Consider the following 17,912-nt stretch of genomic DNA (forward strand, 5'->3'; position numbering starts at 1 on the left):
TATTGGTCTTAACGAGCCTACATCTTATCAGGAAGCTATACAAGGCCCAAATTCTAAGAAATGACTACAGGTCATGAGATCCGAAATATAATCCATGTACACTAGCCAAGTATGGACTTTGGTTGATCCACCTGAAGGGGTCAAATCCATTAGGTGTAAGTGGGTCTTCAAAGTAAAGACTGACATGGATGGTCTTATGCATACCTATAAAAGTAGATTGGTGGCTAAAGGATTCAAGCAAATTCATGGTATAGACTATGATGAAATATTTTTCACCAGTTGCGATGCTCAAGTCTATTGATGTGCGTAGATTATAAACACTTTTATGAATGTTTTGGCGCATATCTACTTGTATTTCATGAGCATAATCTATGTTTATTGCACTCTATTATATTATAATGTCATATTTCCACTCATTTTATTCAGAAATATACTTTTTTTATTATTTTCATTGATAGGACGCTATTTAGAGTGAAAATAGAGCAAAAACGCACACGGGAGCAACTCTGGAAGAAATCAAGCTCAGGTCATGTGAAAGCACACGCCCATGTGGCCATCCCGAAGTAAAGCAGGCTCTGGATGTGCCAAATGGCACAGCCGTGCCAAGTTTCAAGACACAAAGTAAAAGTGTGGCAGTGTCAAATGACACGACCATGTCATTTTTCTAGAGGCCATGCATGCCACGACCATGTGGTTTCACATGGCCGTGCATCTCCGGCCAAGGCCTTGCATGCCACGGTCGTGTCTTTTTACACGACCATGTGGCGGAGAAGCTGAGGCCGTGTCACACCAAAACAAAGCCATGCTGAATTTTGGGTAGATTACAAACCAATCGTAAAATGATCATAACTTTACGCTCGATTGAAGTTACAGGCTATTCTTTATGCCAAAACGTAGCTAACTTCAAGATCTGTAACTTTACCTTAGGTTCAATAGAGATAAAGTAGAGTCTAGCCATTCTAAAAGGCATGATCGTGCCTCCCAACCATGACTTCATTGGAACCTCCACCCATACTGCAGACCAAACTTTGAATCACCATAAATTTTAGCTCAGTTAGAGCCAGGACTCGATCCAAATATCAGGTTGTAGATAATTTCAAGAGCTACAACTTTGGTTTAGGGTGAATTATGAGAAAACTAGATTTAATGGGTGAAAAGCTCAGTTTACCGGACTCCTATAATCCTAGTTTTCCTATACAGTTTGGAAAAGGTATAAAAGGGTCCACTACAAAAATTTCCTGGTTTACCGACGGAATTTTCCGTCGTAAATCCATTGGTATATTCGCTTACCGATGGAATTTTGACCAAAAAGCATTTGTTGGAATATTATTTGTCAGAATGGGGGTTTTTGATGGAAATCATAATTTCGTCGATATTTTTTTGACGAAACAAATATTTTGTCGATATATACCGTTGGGAAAACTGTGCGCTGCAACTAGAATTACCGACAAAAATAGTAGTTCCGCGGAACTACTATTTTTATCGATGAATATCGACACGGAATATTGACAGAAACCTTATTTCCGTCGGTACTCCGTCGGTACAAAAATTAAAGTGTAAATATTTATCTTCGAGATCTACCCTATTTACAATTTACATATCTATATAAAGCCATCACAGGCGATGACATCTCATACATATAAAATCACATTTTATAATCACATTTTGCACATCCTAACAATCCATATATACAATCACATTTACACATTCTAATAATCCAAACATACAATCACATTTTACACATCTTAACAATCCATATATACAAATAAAGTAACACAATTGTAATATAGAAACTAACACACTATAAACAAAACATAATCTAAAAAAACATAATATAAACAAAATACAAACACAACAATAAAAACAAATATCCATATATAAATCTAAATGTACATAATCAAATATACAAATCCATACCATGATAACAAATACTCCAACCAAAACTAGTAATATAAAATCTTGTAAAAAGTTAAATACAATAAATTATGATCAGATTGATGTATAAACAATGAATTTTACATGTAATTAAAAAGATACCTGAATGGAAAGAAGAAGATGATAATGATGGTCGTGATGAATATGTAAACCCTGATGCCTTAAACATATAGTAATATAATAATTAAAAATGTGTAGATTAGAATAAAGTAATCAAATATATTTTGCATTTAACTGTATGATATATAAAAAATTAAATTGTAGTTGAACAAACCTCAAAAAAGCTAATCACCATGGTTTGATGGATCTTGAGTCTTCTGTGACTCAAAACCATGTGGTGTCTGGGTATAGGTAAAATCAGTCACGATCGCTCGCATACGGGCAAAGAGAGCATCATTATCCGCGTCATGTGCGACTCTAATCCGATCCTTCTTGGCTCTCCTCTGCTCCTCAGCGGTCCTCCTCTTCTCCTCAGCAGTCCTCCACTGGTCCATAGTGGTCATCCTCTCATCCATTGACTTCAGTTGAGTGCGCAATCTTCATTTTCGCGTCTTAAAGACTGCATTTCACTAAATGAAGAGGAACTAGCACGACCCCTAGGAGTCCTCAACGATCAAATGCTACTTTAGCCTAGGAGCCAAGGCCATAGAGGGCGGAGTTTTCTATCCTTCCACCGATAATATCATAATATATCTCATTTAGCACGTCAGTGAATAGAGACTGCGATCCACCCCGATGGTGGTCAAGAGGCTTGAGTCACTCTTTTTGTCATTTGCTCCTATGTGAAAAAAATATAATATTGATTAATATTCAATTTGATTATAATTACTACAGGTAATCATGATCTAAATGAACAAATGTAATAAAGTTAATAATCTTACGTGTAGGGTCCGAGATCGAGAATCAACAAATGACCCATCTTTTTTCTTGTGGGTCTTCAGAAAGACCTCCATACATGTGGGCTCTCGAGCAAGATCATGCTCCTACATACACAAATAATTTGAGACATGATTATACAAGTTTGGTAATAAATACAAAATTTGTTAGAAACTATAACTTTAAATTAAACTCACCAAACTCATAGCATGCTCGACAATGGATTTTGATCCTAACGTATGCCGAGCGATTCCGGTGCTTAAGCCACTTGGCTTTGTATTTCTATTAGATCAATCCTTTTAACATTTTCTCGCCGCCTTTCTATAGCCCAGGTAATCATCCATGCACTCCATATCACCTCGGAAACATACGTCGTCCTAGTGCCCTTTTCCCTTATATAGTACATAAGGTCTCTATAAAGTTTGGCACAATAGTTATTCCATGTTGCTTTAAATTGTTCTTCCTGGCCTTCTTCCCATGTATATCTTTTCTGTAATTATAAGTTGAGAATTTAGTATATGAAAGGATAAATATATTATTGAATACCAAATATATTAAATTTACGTACTACAAATTCATTATAATAAAATATTTTCATCTCATAGTCTACATACCTCCATGTAGTACCAGAAGTGCATACTCTTTCGCTAAAATTTCCAATGATATAAGAGGAAACCCAATAGCCATCAGGAACAAATCTGCAAGAAAAAATATTAAGGTATAAAAATTATTGAACAAATATATGAACTTGAATTACTATTAACAAAATATACTTACGAATCTCCGACAACTCTAATAACCTTGTAGCCACAGGGTACTACTGCCTGCTACTCAGCTATAATAATATCTGTAAAATAATATTACAACACAACATACTGAAGTTTACAAACATGCATGACATCAATACAAAATAATATAGAAATTAATAGTTTCAACATCACTTTAACATCTATCTAATTAACATTAACAGTTTCAAAGTCTTTATCGCTAGACTCTGTTAGTACAAATTCATCCTCACTATTGGACATCTCTCCATCATCTATCTCCGCGTAAGATATTAACATATACAAGTAATTGAGATGTGGATTGGAGTTGTGTATCAACTGAATATCTCTCCACTTTGTCATTCTGAAATGTATCATGTTTTGAACAATGATGGTGTTCGACATTTCTATAATCAAGCGAGGCTTCATTCGACTAACAAACAACCATTCACTATATCTTCTTCTCTTCATAGGATATTCAAAATAGAAAACTTATCCCGCTTGTATCCTAAAAAATGAAAAATTCAAACTTGTTGAACCTTTTATTTGCATTAACCTCAACTAAATTATAGTTTGGATATATTCTAGTGACTGTTCTTGGGTAGGATCATACCATGAACATTTGAATAGCACACACCTTTTTATAGGTAATGCAGGATATTCAACCTCTATGATTTCCTCAAGTCTACTATAGTAATCAAACTGAGTATTATTGTTGTCCATATTAAATTTATTTTCTAATCGATTGTAGATCCAAGTTTTATTCATATACATTGTCACCTAATGAGAATACAATTTAAAACACTATTAAACAAGCATCCCTTACACAAGCATGTGCATCTCCAAATTGGTTAATATATCAAGAACTATATAATGTTGGATCATGATCGTTCGATAGGGGGGGTGAATATCGATTTAAAAACTTTCGTCGAAAAGAGTTAAGCGCAACGAAAAATATAAGTGAAAAGAGACAAGGCTAACACAAATTCATTTTTACTTGGTTCGGAGCATGTGTCGACTCCTACTCCAAGGCCCGTACTCGTTGAATACTTTTGTTGGGCAATTCACTAGCAATTCGAATATTGAATACAAATTGAGTACACGAATGCTAATAAAAATAATAATACCGACAAAAGGAAAAGAAAACAGTGCGTAGTCGGAGTAGCTTCGTAGCGTCGCAAGAGCACAAGAGAGCAGTCTGAGAGTTCTGTGTTGTATTTTGAAGCTCCACCCTTGACCCTTCTTTTATAGGATGCTCGGGGCACCCGCAGCCCTTCGGGGCGCCTTGGTGTGGCGTAGCCGAGCCAACTAGCGAGCTCCACGTGTCGACGCCGCGAATTGGATAAGTTTTGCCTCCGGGCGCCCAGATCCCCTCCGGGCGCCCGAACCACCTTTCTCTAGAATCTCCTTCTCCTGCAAGACAAGGTTAGTCCGAGGCAATGTATATCCTGCAAAACAAAGTGTTAACACAGTTTATAATTTGACAAAAAGAGTATTAATTAGATTTCGTCTCTCCGAGACCGGAATCTAGTCAAGATCTCGACTTAGAGTTCCGAAATAGTTCTAAGTTGGATTGGCGCTTAAGTTCCCTTCCCGGGAACGCGTCCTCACAGTCACTCCCCTCCAGTGACTTACCTTTACTTACCTGTCAGACACCCGGTTAGCCCTTCGACCTGTCTGGACTTCGTGCCAGCTATCCGGTCAGCCCATCGACCTAGCTGGACTTCGTGTCAAATGTCCAGTCAGCCCTTCGACCCATTTGGACTTTGTGCCAGCTATCTGGTCGGCCCGTCGACCTAGCTGGGCTTCGTGCCAGACATCCGGTCAGTCCGTCGACCTGTCTCGACTTCGCCTGCATACTCGGTCAGAGTGTTAGATCAACAACAAAACTAACTTAACCTAATTTGTCATTCATCAAAACCCGAGTTAGACCGTTAGTGCAAACCGCACCAACAATCTCCCCCTTTTTGATGGAATGACAACCTGATTAAGTTAGTGTAAAACAAATGCAAATATAACAAACAGGGTTTTTAAGGTTTTTAACTTAGTTTTTAAATTTGACATTTTGTTTCTCTAACTAGCCACCTATCCCTCCCCCTTTGGCATTCATCAAATAAGAGCATAGGTCAAGTAATTACAGAATACAGACAATGTAAAAACAAATTACAAGAAATAATGTGAAGTTAACTTGGGGGAGTTGTAATTTTAAGACATAGTCAATTTGACTTTTATTTCTTAACTTTTGCGAAATAACTAAGTTTTGAAAGATAGCTAATTTAGCAACATAACTTAGTATTAAGTTTGCCGATTAATTTTCAAAAGATAATTTTTGCAATATAAAAGCTAATTTTTCAAGTATAAGTTTAAATTTAACCAAGTTTTAAAATTTCAAACTTTCAAAACATAAGTTTATATGTTCCAAAATTTAATTTTTCAAAATAAACTTGAACTTGAAACTTTCGAATATAAGTTCTATAAAGATAATTTTACACAAGTAAAGTTTTCAAAAACCAGGTAAAATTCAATGTTCAAAAATTAAGTAAAATCCAATTTTCAAAGTTAAGTAAGCTTGTTTTTTTTTAAAAAAATTTAAAACTGAGTGAAATCTATTTTTCAAACCTAAGTTTGTAACATTCAATTTTCAAGACTAAGTTGTTAAATCAAATTTTCAAAATTAAGTTCTTATACATAAAAGACTTGATTTTATAAAGCTAGTTTTCAAAAATAGGTGTATAAAAAAAACAAAAATAAGTCAGATTTAAAGGCTAAGTTTTGAAACACAATAGCTAAGTTTTGTGAAAAATAGCTAATTTGGTAAAATAGCCGAGTTTTGAAAAATAGCTAATTTATAAATATAACTTTGGAAAGTATAATTTTTCAAACTTAAGAGTTAATTTTTAAATAGCAGTTTTACAAAATAAACTTAATTTTTCAAAATAAACTTAATTTTTCAAAATCTAGTTTGTAGACTAAAGCAAGTAAACTCTGATTTTCAAAACCAAGAAAACGAATTCAATTTGCAAAATTAAGTTTGTAAAATCTAGTTTACATAACTTAGTTTGTAAAATTTAATTTTCAATTTTAATTTTGAAAGAAACTAAGTAAAAACATTTAAAATTTAAAAACAACTTAGTTTTTAAAAGTAACAGACTTAGAATAAGAGAACGTTTTTCAAATACTGATTTTAAAATAAATAATTAAGTCCTCCCCCTGAATTCGAAAATTATTTAAAATAAAGCTTTTGAAAATGTTTTCTAAAAATAAGATTTTTGAAGTAATTTTTTTTTTAAAAAATAAATTGAGGTATACTTTTCTAAAGAGATTTTAAAGATAAATTTGAAAAACACTTAAGCAGATATATATATTTTTTTTAAAAAAATAAACCCCCTTGAATTTGATACTTTTTTAATTTATTACTCTCCCTTAATTTATTAATCTTCCTTATTTTATTACTCCACCTTAATATAATGCTAAGGTTTGGGTGTGTAAAATTTCAAAGCCCTAATACATTTTTCTAATTTAGTAACACTTATATTATTTACATAATTATCTCTGTACCCTTGGTATAATTATTTATTTGAGTTTGATTAATAATTAATTTTAGATTCAGTCGTTTAAGCTTTAGTTTAAGGTTAAATAAGATAAGATTTTATTAATTCAATAACAATTAATCGTTATCGCTAATTGGTTAACTTTTACTTGATTCAATAATTTAATACTTATTTAAAATAATTTAACCTTTGTATTAATTAATTGAACTGATTAATGAAAGTATTAGTTATAATTTAACTTTTTATTTCCTTCCTTTTAAGTGGGATTAATATAAGGCTAATTAAGTACACCAAAGTACAGTTACTGTATAAAATTTTTTTACTTTAATTATTTACTTATTAATTATTTAATCAAATTTTAATTATTTGATAAAATTTTAATTAGTTTAATCTAGTTTAATTTATTTTAGGTGGAGTTTCTGATTTAAGTTTGAAATAATTTTTTAAAACAAATTTTTAAAATGATTTTTAAAATATTTTAAAGTAATTTTTAAAATAATTTTAAAAATGATTTTTAAAAGTTTTTAAAATAATTTTTAAAAGAATTTTTAAAATGATTTTTAAAAGTTTTTAAAATAATTTTTAAAATGTTTTTTTTTAAGTTTTTTTTAAAAGAATTTTTTAAAATGATTTTTAAAAAGTTTTTAAAATAATTTTTAAAAGAATTTTTAAAAGTTTTTTTTTAAATAATTTTTAAAAGAATTTTTAAAATGATTTTTAAAAGTTTTTTTTTTGAAAAAATATTTTTTAAAAGAATCCTATATCTTTGTGAGATGAATTTGATTCAATTATAGGGTTTAGTTTAACTTTGTGTTAGATTCAGGTTTAGCTTTGGGTGCAACAAATAAACATTCTCTGGATAAACTTCTGGGCTATGGTGAGTCACCTGAATATTATTAGAGTAACCATGCATTCGAAGTTTTCCAAATAGTCCTATCCACTGAACTTAATACAAAACCTTGGTTTAACTGGTTAGGATCCGTAAGGGGTAGCTTCGGCTAGTTCCCCTTAGCCAAATGCACTAGGTTGAAGCCATATCTTCCTAGATATGCATAGACTAAGCTTTCCTAACGTACTATCATCCAAAACTTCACCAGTACCATAGGTCAAGTTAAACTTTGTCCCTTTTTAACTAGTCCTAATTACCCTGTTGGGTAGATTTGTTTTGGTTACCCTTTCGGGTAGGTTAGTTTCGGAGGTGCCAGTTATTCTGGAGCCTCCTCCTGAATTATTGACTTTTTATTTTAAGATTTTTGTATAATTAGAGTTGGTTTTAGTTAAGTTTTAATGTTTAATTTGTAATTTAAATTTAAGTTTTTAATTTTGAATTAATTAAATTGGTTAAATTATCTTTATTTAAAAAAGTATATTTAATATTTAAATTTTCTTTCAATTTCAATTTCAATTTTATTAGGTTAATTGAACTATCTTTCTTTAATAGCTTATTTTTAAAGTTTAAGTTTTTATTAATTTTTAAATTTGAATTAATTAAATTGTTTGAATTATATTTCTTTAAAGTTTTATCTTTTAGCCTTTTATTAATTGTTAATTTTAAATTTTCTATATTATCTTTGTTTAACATGTTATCTTTAACATTCAATTTTAAGTTTGTTAAAGTGTTTGATTTTATCCTTATATTTTCTTTGCCTTTTAAATTGAAATGATTAATTGAATTTATTAGATTAGTTTTATCTTTAAAAGTTAATTTTTTGTTAATTATATTATCTTGGTTTTGGATAGCATTTTCTAGACTGATTTTATCTTGATTATTAAATACTTTATTAAGATAATTATTGATTTTATCTATTTTCTCATTTTTAACTTCTAAATTCAAATTTATTTTAATGTTTGACTTATTTATGTATAAATGCTCACTTAGTTTTAAATTTTCTGAATTAATTAAATTATTTGAATTGATTTGGTCATTGTTCTGTTTGACCAAGTCAAGGTTGATGCCAAATTGATCAGAGTCTTGATTGACTTGATCAGAATCTAGATTGTTTTGTGATTTTGAATTTAAATCATTTATATCTAGATTATCATGCACCATACTTGGAATAATTTCATACTTATTTGAATCATCATGTTGATTATTTAAACTACTATTAGCAGGGATATTTTGGTAAATATTACTAACCTTGAGCGCAACCCCTAATTCAGTAGGCTTTTCTGTTGGATCTGACTCAAGTTTGGATTCGATTTCAACTTGATCCTCTAACTCCAACGGCTCCTCGTGAATTTTGATTAACTGGGTCCAAAGCTCATATGCATTCTTGTACTTTCCTAGTTTGCATAAAATATTGTTAGGTAAAACACTACAAATAAGTTTACTTATATTTTCATTCAATTCTGATTCATGAGAAGGTTTTCTCAAAATTAGCACATTGTCGAAATCTAAGTTTCCTAAGAAACAATCCATTCTTCTCCTCCAGTAGTTGAAATCTTCTTGATCGTATGGTAATGGTTCGTGGGGGTTCCATCCTTCTTGAAGAGACATTATTCTTGCACACAGAGAAACAAACAAAAAATCCCAAGACTTGGTCTTAGATTAGCAGCGCTGGAAAAAATAGTATTTCACTATTTTCGAAAAAAATAATAAAATATTAATAAAAAAATTTATTTCAAATTTTTGAAAATGTAATATTTTGTCAATACTAAATAATGGTGAAAGGATGACGATGTATTTTCAAAAATAGTTTTGGAGGGAAAAAAATGAAAGGTGTAAGGTTTTATTTTAAAGACGAACGATATCTAATTTTTCTTAAAAAAACACCCCCTTTGCCTGATTGGTGGTTGCACCAAATCAGAGCGATACCTGCTCTGATACCACTTGTTGGATCATGATCGTTCGATAGAGGGGGGGGGGGTGAATATTGATTTAAAAACTTTCGTCGAAAAAAGTTAAGCGCAGCGAAAAATATAAGCGAAAAGAGACAAGGCTAACACAGATTCATTTTTACTTGGTTCGGAGCCTGTGTCGACTCCTATTCCAAGGCCCATACTCGTTGAGTACTTTCGTTGGGCAATTCACTAGCAATTCGAATATTGAATACAAATTGAGTACACGAATGCTAATAAAAATAATAATACCAACAAAAGGAAAAGAAAACAGTGCGTAGTCGGAGTAGCTTCGCAGCGTCGCAAGAGCACAAGAGAGCAGTATGAGAGTTCTGAGTTGTATTTTGAAGCTCCACCCTTGACCCTTCTTTTATAGGATGCTCGGGGTGCCCGCAGCCCTTCGGGGCGCCTTTGTGTGACGTAGTCGACCCAACTAGCGAGCTCCAAGTGTCAACGCCGCGAACTAGATAAATTTTGCCTCTGAGCGCCCAGATCCCCTCCGGGTGCCCGGACCACCTTTCTCCAGAAACTCCTTCTTCTGCAAGACAAGGTTAGTCCGAGGCAATGTATATCCTGCAAAACAAAGTGTTAGCACAGTTTATAATTTGACAAAAAGAGTATTAATTAGATTCCGTCTCTCCGAGACCAGAATCTAGTCAAGATCTCGACTTAGAGTTCCAAAATAGTTCTAAGTCGGATCGGCGCCTAAGTTCCCTTCCCGGGAACGCGTCCTCACAGTCACTCCCCTCCAGTGACTTACCTTTACTTACCTGCCAAACGTCCGGTCAGCCCTTCGACTTGTCTGGACTTCGTGCCAGCTATCCGGTCAGCCCGTCGACCTAGCTGGACTTCGTGCCAAATGTCTAGTCAACCCTTCGACCCATTTGGACTTCGTGCCAGCTATCCGATCGGCCCGTCGACCTAGCTGGGCTTCGTGCCAGACATCCAGTCAGCCCGTCGACCTATCTGGACTTCGCTTACACACTCGGTTAGAGTGTTAGATCAACAACAAAACTAACTTAACCTAATTTGTCATTCATCAAAACCTGAGTTAGACCGTTAGTGCTAACCGCACTAACATATAACTCAATGACGTAATATGTTTAATACTCCCATTATTAAAATCAAGATGTATATTATCTAAAGCATAAATTTACATAGTATAACAATTACCATAAAGCATAACAATCACCATAAAACATATATGCACTATTAACCTACAAATCACCATCAACATGTTAAGTATTTAATATAGCATATATGTAAATATATTGTTTAAGGAAAAATACCAGAAGAGAGTAGGCTAATAGGAAAAGAGTAGCAGATGCATTATACTACAAAATAGAAACAAAAATTAGCTAAAATTAAACTGGAACAATCATAAATAAAATTTGTTAGAAATTTAGCAAAAGGTTGAAGATCATACAATCTCTCGACCGTGATCAAGTAGCCGAGCACGCGGCTAACCACATCTAATAGGTGGTCGTCGGCCATGCGTGCAACCGCATCCAACAGGTGGTGGCCGACCATGATGCCAATAGGTGGTGGCCAGTAGCTGGCGGCCGGTAGCCAACAACTGGTGACATCTACAACTGCCATCCGCGTGCTGGTGGCCGGCACAGCTGCCAGCACATGGCTTGCAACCAGACACGGTGCCAACCATGTTCTAGCGGCCTACACAACCACCAACACGCGCCTGGCGGCTTGCACAGCCGCTAGCAAGTGGCTGGTGGCTGGAAGCGCAACAAGGCACGTGCTAGCGGCCGGAAATGCTGCTAGCCGCGTGCTGGCTGTCGAAAATGCCGCGAGCCGCATGCTGGTTGTAACGACCCACCTTCTACTGGCTAGGCTGTAAGGCCGGACCGTCACATTATGCTGTGCTAAACTATCTCCATGACCATCACTAAGTCTAGGTGCGGAAAATTGGATTAATTTAAAACTTTACTAAGCTAATACCATTTCTTTATTCTACATGTGCTAAGGGATGCAATCTAAGGTATACATGACATATCCTGCATCCCCTATGGTCAAGGAGCTGAACTACAAGGTCTCTTGGTCGAAACCCAGCTTCCCAATCGATCCAGATTGAACTCAATCGATTGCAAGCTGTTGAATCGATCCGTGGATCGATCGGCTGATCGATCCAGACTGGCCAATCGATCCATTGATCAATTCCAGAGCTCTCTGTTCGCGGGAGCGATTTCCCCGATCGATCGAACGATCGATCCCCAAACTCTCTGTTCGCGACTGGATCGATCGGCTGATCGATCCAGGAGCTTACTGTTCATGACAGAATGCGACTGGATCGATCGGCTGATCGATCCAGAAGCTTACTGTTCACGGAACCAAACTCCCAATCGATCCACTGATCGATTGAGGGCCTGGTTCCGCGAACAGTAAGCTTCTGGATTGATCAGCCGATCGATCCAGTTGCATTCTGTTGCGAACAGTAAGCTCCTGGATCGATCAGCCGATCGATCCAATCGCATTCTGTCGCGAACAGAGAGTTTGGGGATCGATCGTTCGATCGATCGGGGAAATCGCTCCCGCGAACAGAGAGCTCTGGAATCGATCAATGGATCGATTGGCCAGTTTGGATCGATCAGCCGATCGATCCAGAATATTAACCAGAGCACAGTAGCCATCGGAATCGATCCATGGATCGATTCAACAGCTTGCAATTGATTGAGTTCAATCTGGATCGATTGGGAAGCTGGGTTTCGACCAAGAGACCTTGTAGTTCAGCTCCTTGACCATAGGGGATGCAGGATATGCCATGTATACCTTAGATTGCATCCCTTAGCACATGTAGAATAAAGAAATGGTATTAGCTTAGTAAAGTTTTAAATTAATCCAGTTTTCCGCACCTTGACTTAGTGATGATCATGGAGATAGCTTAGCACAGCATAATGTGACGGTCCGGCCTTACAGCCTAGCCAGTAGAAGGCGGGTCGTTACAGACTGGTATCAGAGCAAAGTTCCATACTTCCTACACACACATCAGCATTGAACCTGCAGCTTCCAAGTAAGAATACCTCTCACTTTGTTATGTTATTGCTTTCATATTTGTAGACAACTAAAGTATGCTTATCTGTGATAGTAACTAACATGATAGTGATAGTAGTTATATACACATGATGCTTTAGTTATGTATGTCCTTTGTTCCTTTAGAAATGGCAAGAGGACGCCCAGCTAGAAGGGCACCAGCTACTGAGCCCCAGCATGAGGCTCCCCCAGACCTTACAGCAGTAGTGGCTCAGTTACAGAAGCAGCTAGAAGAACAGCGACAGGAGATAGCCACCTTAAAGGCTAATCAGCAGAACACTCCCACTGTCACCCCGGAACTAAACATAGCAACCCCAGTAGTTATAGAGGTTCCACCAATCCAGCCTACAGCACCAGTAGCCCCAGCAGCAGAGGCAAGGAGAGAAGCCTATCTGATCCAGTGGCAGAGAGTCAAGCCCGAGAACTTCTCAGGCACCACTGAACCATGGGATGCTCAAGCCTGGTTCAAAACACTGGAGAGTACGATGGAGCTTCTGGACTGGCCAGAGCATGAAAAGGTGAAGTGCGCCTCCTTCTGCTTGACAGGAGATGCACATATGTGGTGGGAGAGAATTAGAGCGAAGCGCCCAGTGAACCAGATGACATGGGCTAACTTCGAGAAAGAATTCTTCGAGGAGTTCTTTCACATGCGGGTCACAAACCGTCACTACGACGAGTTCACTGAGTTTTGTCAGGGCAACCTATCAGTCGAGAAAGCCGTGAAGAAATTCAATAGATTGGCTCGTCTATGCCCTGAACTAGTCAGCACAGAAAAAGAACGAGTCCGGTTGATGCTCAAGATGCTGAGGCCGGAAATAGCAATGAACGTGGCTGGCGGCGTTCATAGGCCGCAAACCACCGAAGAATTAGTCAGCAGTGCTCTGACCACCGAGCACTATCAGAACAATATCAAGCAGCAGAAGCAAGTCCTCTCAGAGTCCAAAGGGCAAGGAGGCTCAGGTACTCAGAAACAATAGGGCCACAACTCTAACTAGAAAGGGAACTCCAGCAACAAGCGCAAACCAGGGAGTTACCCAAAGGGAGGACCAGCCAGCAAACAGCCTAGTTATCCCAAATGTGCTACTTGTGGGAAATTTCACCCAGGAGTTTGTCGCAAGGGCACACGAGGATGCTTTGAATGTGGACAGGAAGGGCATATGGCTAAGCAATGCCCGAACAAGACAAGTATTCCTCAACCACAGCCGATACAGTATGGAGGACAGCCAGCACAGCTACATCAGATGTAGGCCGTGTTAGATGGTCCACACATCAGCCAGGGCAGACTAGAAGCCCCTCCAGTTTGACGAATGCAAGGATCTACTCCTTAACCAGAGAAGATGTAGCGAATGCCTCGACAGTTGTTACAGGTCAGATTAGTATTTTACAGCAAAGTACAACTGTCTTATTCGATACTGGGGCAACCCATTCTTATGTATCTAGGGCATTTTCCGAAAAGTTAGCGATACCTTCAGAGGTACTCCGTAGTCAGTTTCTGACAACCCTACCTTCAGGAGAAATTATGGCATCCACACACTGGCTCAAAGCAGTGCCAGTCATTATAGCAGACAGAGAACTCTTTTGTGATCTGATAGTGCTAGATATGACTGATTACGATGTCATATTTGGAATGGACTTCCTAATCAGATACGGTGCCTCTATCGAGTGCCGTAAACAGAAAGTCATATTCCAACCTGAAGCAGGAGTACAATTTGAGTATAGTGGAGAACCAAAGAGAAAAGCGAAGAAATTTCTCTCAGCTCTGAAGGCACAGAAATTGTTAGATTCTGGATGTACGGGATTTTTAGCGCATGTAGTCAATGCCAGTCAGGACAAGGACCAACAGCTAGCAGAGGTCCGAGTCGTACGTGACTACCCAGCAGTCTTCCCTAAAGAGTTACCAGGCCTAGCACCAGACAGGGAGATCGAATTTGAGATAGAACTCATTCCCGGTACGAATCCTATCTCCAAAGCACCTTATCGCATGGCTCCAGCAGAACTGAAGGAACTTCAGGAGCAACTACAGGAGCTGCTTGACAAAGGTTTCATACGCCCTAGTCACTCACCATGGGGAGCGCCTGTATTGTTCGTGAAGAAGAAGGACGGGAGCATGCGCCTGTGCATAGACTACCGGGCGCTGAACCAAGTCACCATCAAGAACAGGTATCCTCTTCCTAGAATAGATGACATGTTTGATCAGCTAAAGCGAGCAACAGTGTTCTCTAAGATAGACCTCAGATCAGGTTATCATCAGGTGAAAGTTAAAGAAGGGGATATACCCAAGACAGCATTCAGGACTAGATATGGACACTACGAGTTCGTAGTCATGCCCTTTGGCGTGACAAATGCTCCAGCTACTTTCATGGACCTCATGAACAGAGTATTCAGGGACTACCTAGATAGATTTGTTATTGTGTTTATCGATGACATTCTTATCTATTCAGGAACTCAGGAAGAACACGCAGAGCACCTGAGAATAGTATTGCAGACCCTTCAGCAAAACCAGCTGTACGCCAAGTTCACGAAATGTGAATTTTGGTTAGATCAGGTGTCCTTCCTGGGTCACATCATCTCAAAGGATGGTATCATGGTAGACCCCAGCAAAATAGAAGTTGTGAGTAACTGGAAAAGACCTAAGAATGTCAGTGAAATCAGAAACTTTTTGGGATTAGCAGGTTATTACAGAAAGTTTGTAGAGGATTTCTCCAGAATAGCCTCCCCACTGACAGCTCTTACCAGAAAGAACAGAAAATTTCAGTGGACAAAGGACTGTGAGAAAAGCTTCAGCGAGTTAAAGAGGAGATTGATTAGTGCTCCTATTTTGACTCTACCAGCCAACACAGATAGCTTTGACATTTACAGTGACGCCTCTAAATTGGGACTAGGAGCAGTACTGATGCAAGAAGGTAAGGTGATCGCCTATGCCTCCAGACAACTCAAGGAATATGAGAAGAATTACCCTACTCATGACCTTGAGCTTGCAGCAGTAGTGTTCGCTCTCAAAATTTGGAGACATTACTTGTATAGAGCTCAGAGCAGAGTGTATACAGATTATCAGAGTCTGAAGTACTTCTTCACTCAGAAGGATCTGAATATGCGACAGCGTAGATGGCTAGAGCTGGTCAAAGATTATGACAGAGATATCCTCTACCACCCAGGAAAAGCCAATAAGGTAGCAGACACACTTAGCAGAAAGTCTGATGCTACCTTACTATCCCTAGCAGCCATGTCATCGCCCCTACAGAAAGAGATTACAGATTTTGGTCTCGAACTTATAGTGGGACAGCTCTCTACTATGACATTAGCATCTGACCTTCTTGGTGACATTCAGACAGCTCAGGAGTAGGATCCTGAAATTCAGAAAATCAAGCAAGGGTTAGCAGAATCAGAGAGTAGAGAATTCAGAGTGTCCGGTAGTGGGGTGTTATACTTCGGTGACAGACTCTGTGTTCCAGATCAGGAGGAACTAAAGAGGAAGATTTTAGACGAGGCTTACAGGACTCCCTATGCGATGCATCCAGGTTCCACCAAGATGTACTAGGACTTGAAGAAACGTTTTTCGTGGCCTGGGATGAAAAGAGACATCGCTAGATATGTTAACACCTGTCTGACCTGTCAGAGGGTCAAGGCGGAACATCAGAGACCAGGAGGAGTTCTGCAGCCTATTCAGATTCCAGAATGGAAGTGGGAAGATATTTCCATGGATTTCATAGTGGGCCTACCCAGAACCACGAATGGTTTCGATGCCATCTGGGTAATAGTAGACAGGTTAACTAAATCAGCCCACTTCTTAGCTATCAGGATATCCTACTCCATGGAACAGCTAGCTCAGTTATATCTCAAGGAGATCGTTAGACTACATGGAGTCCCACAGACCATTATATCAAATAGAGATAGTAGGTTCACCTCTCACTTCTGGGAGTGTGTACAGACAGCATTGGGCACAAAGTTAAAGTTCATCACAGCTTTCCATCCTCAGATAGATGATCAGACGGAGCGAGTAAATCAGGTACTCGAAGACATGCTCCGAGCATATGCCCTAGACTTCAAAGGAAGTTGGTGCAGATATCTGAGTTTAGCAGAATTTGCATACAACAACAGCTATCAGGCCACTATCGGTATGGCACCTTACGAGGGTCTCTATGGGCGGAGGTGTAGATCTCCAATCTGCTGGTATGAGAGTGGTGAACAGAAAGAACTAGAACTTCAGACAGATCTAGTAGCAGATACCACAGCAGCTATACAGCAGATCCGCCAGAGGATAGAGACAGCTTAGAGCCGCCAGAAAAACTATGCTGATACACGACGTAGACCCTTAGAGTTTTCAGTTGGGGATTCAGTATTTCTCAGAGTGGCTCCCATGAAGGGAGTAATGCGTTTTGGGAAGAAGGGCAAACTAAGTCCCAGATATGTGGGACCATACCTTATCACTAGAAGAGTTGGCAAGATAGCATATGAGCTAGAGCTACCACAGGAGATGTCAGCCATCCATAATGTATTTCATGTCTCTATGCTGAAGAAGCATATCCCAGATGCCACCCAAGTGATTGAGCCCCAGTCGGTACCAGTCCGCGAAGACCTCAGCTATGATAGTCGGCCTATTCAGATAATAGACCGAGCAGTTAAGAAATTGCGAAACAAGGAGGTACCATTAGTAAAAGTTATTTGGCAAAATCACACAGCAGAAGAGGCAACTTGGGAGACAGAAGCTAGTATGAGACAGAAGTACCCAGAGTTATTCTAAGTTCGAGGATGAACTTTTTATAAGGTATGGGGGATTATAACGCCCGAAAATTCTCGAAAATTATTTTAGAAATATTCTATGATTTTTCTAGAATTTTAGGATATTTTTACAGAATTTTTAGAATAGCAGAAGTAGCAAAAATAAATAGAATCGTAAAATAGC

This window comes from Zingiber officinale, chromosome 2B, assembly GCF_018446385.1.
Source record: "Zingiber officinale cultivar Zhangliang chromosome 2B, Zo_v1.1, whole genome shotgun sequence".
Lineage (NCBI taxonomy): Eukaryota > Viridiplantae > Streptophyta > Magnoliopsida > Zingiberales > Zingiberaceae > Zingiber > Zingiber officinale.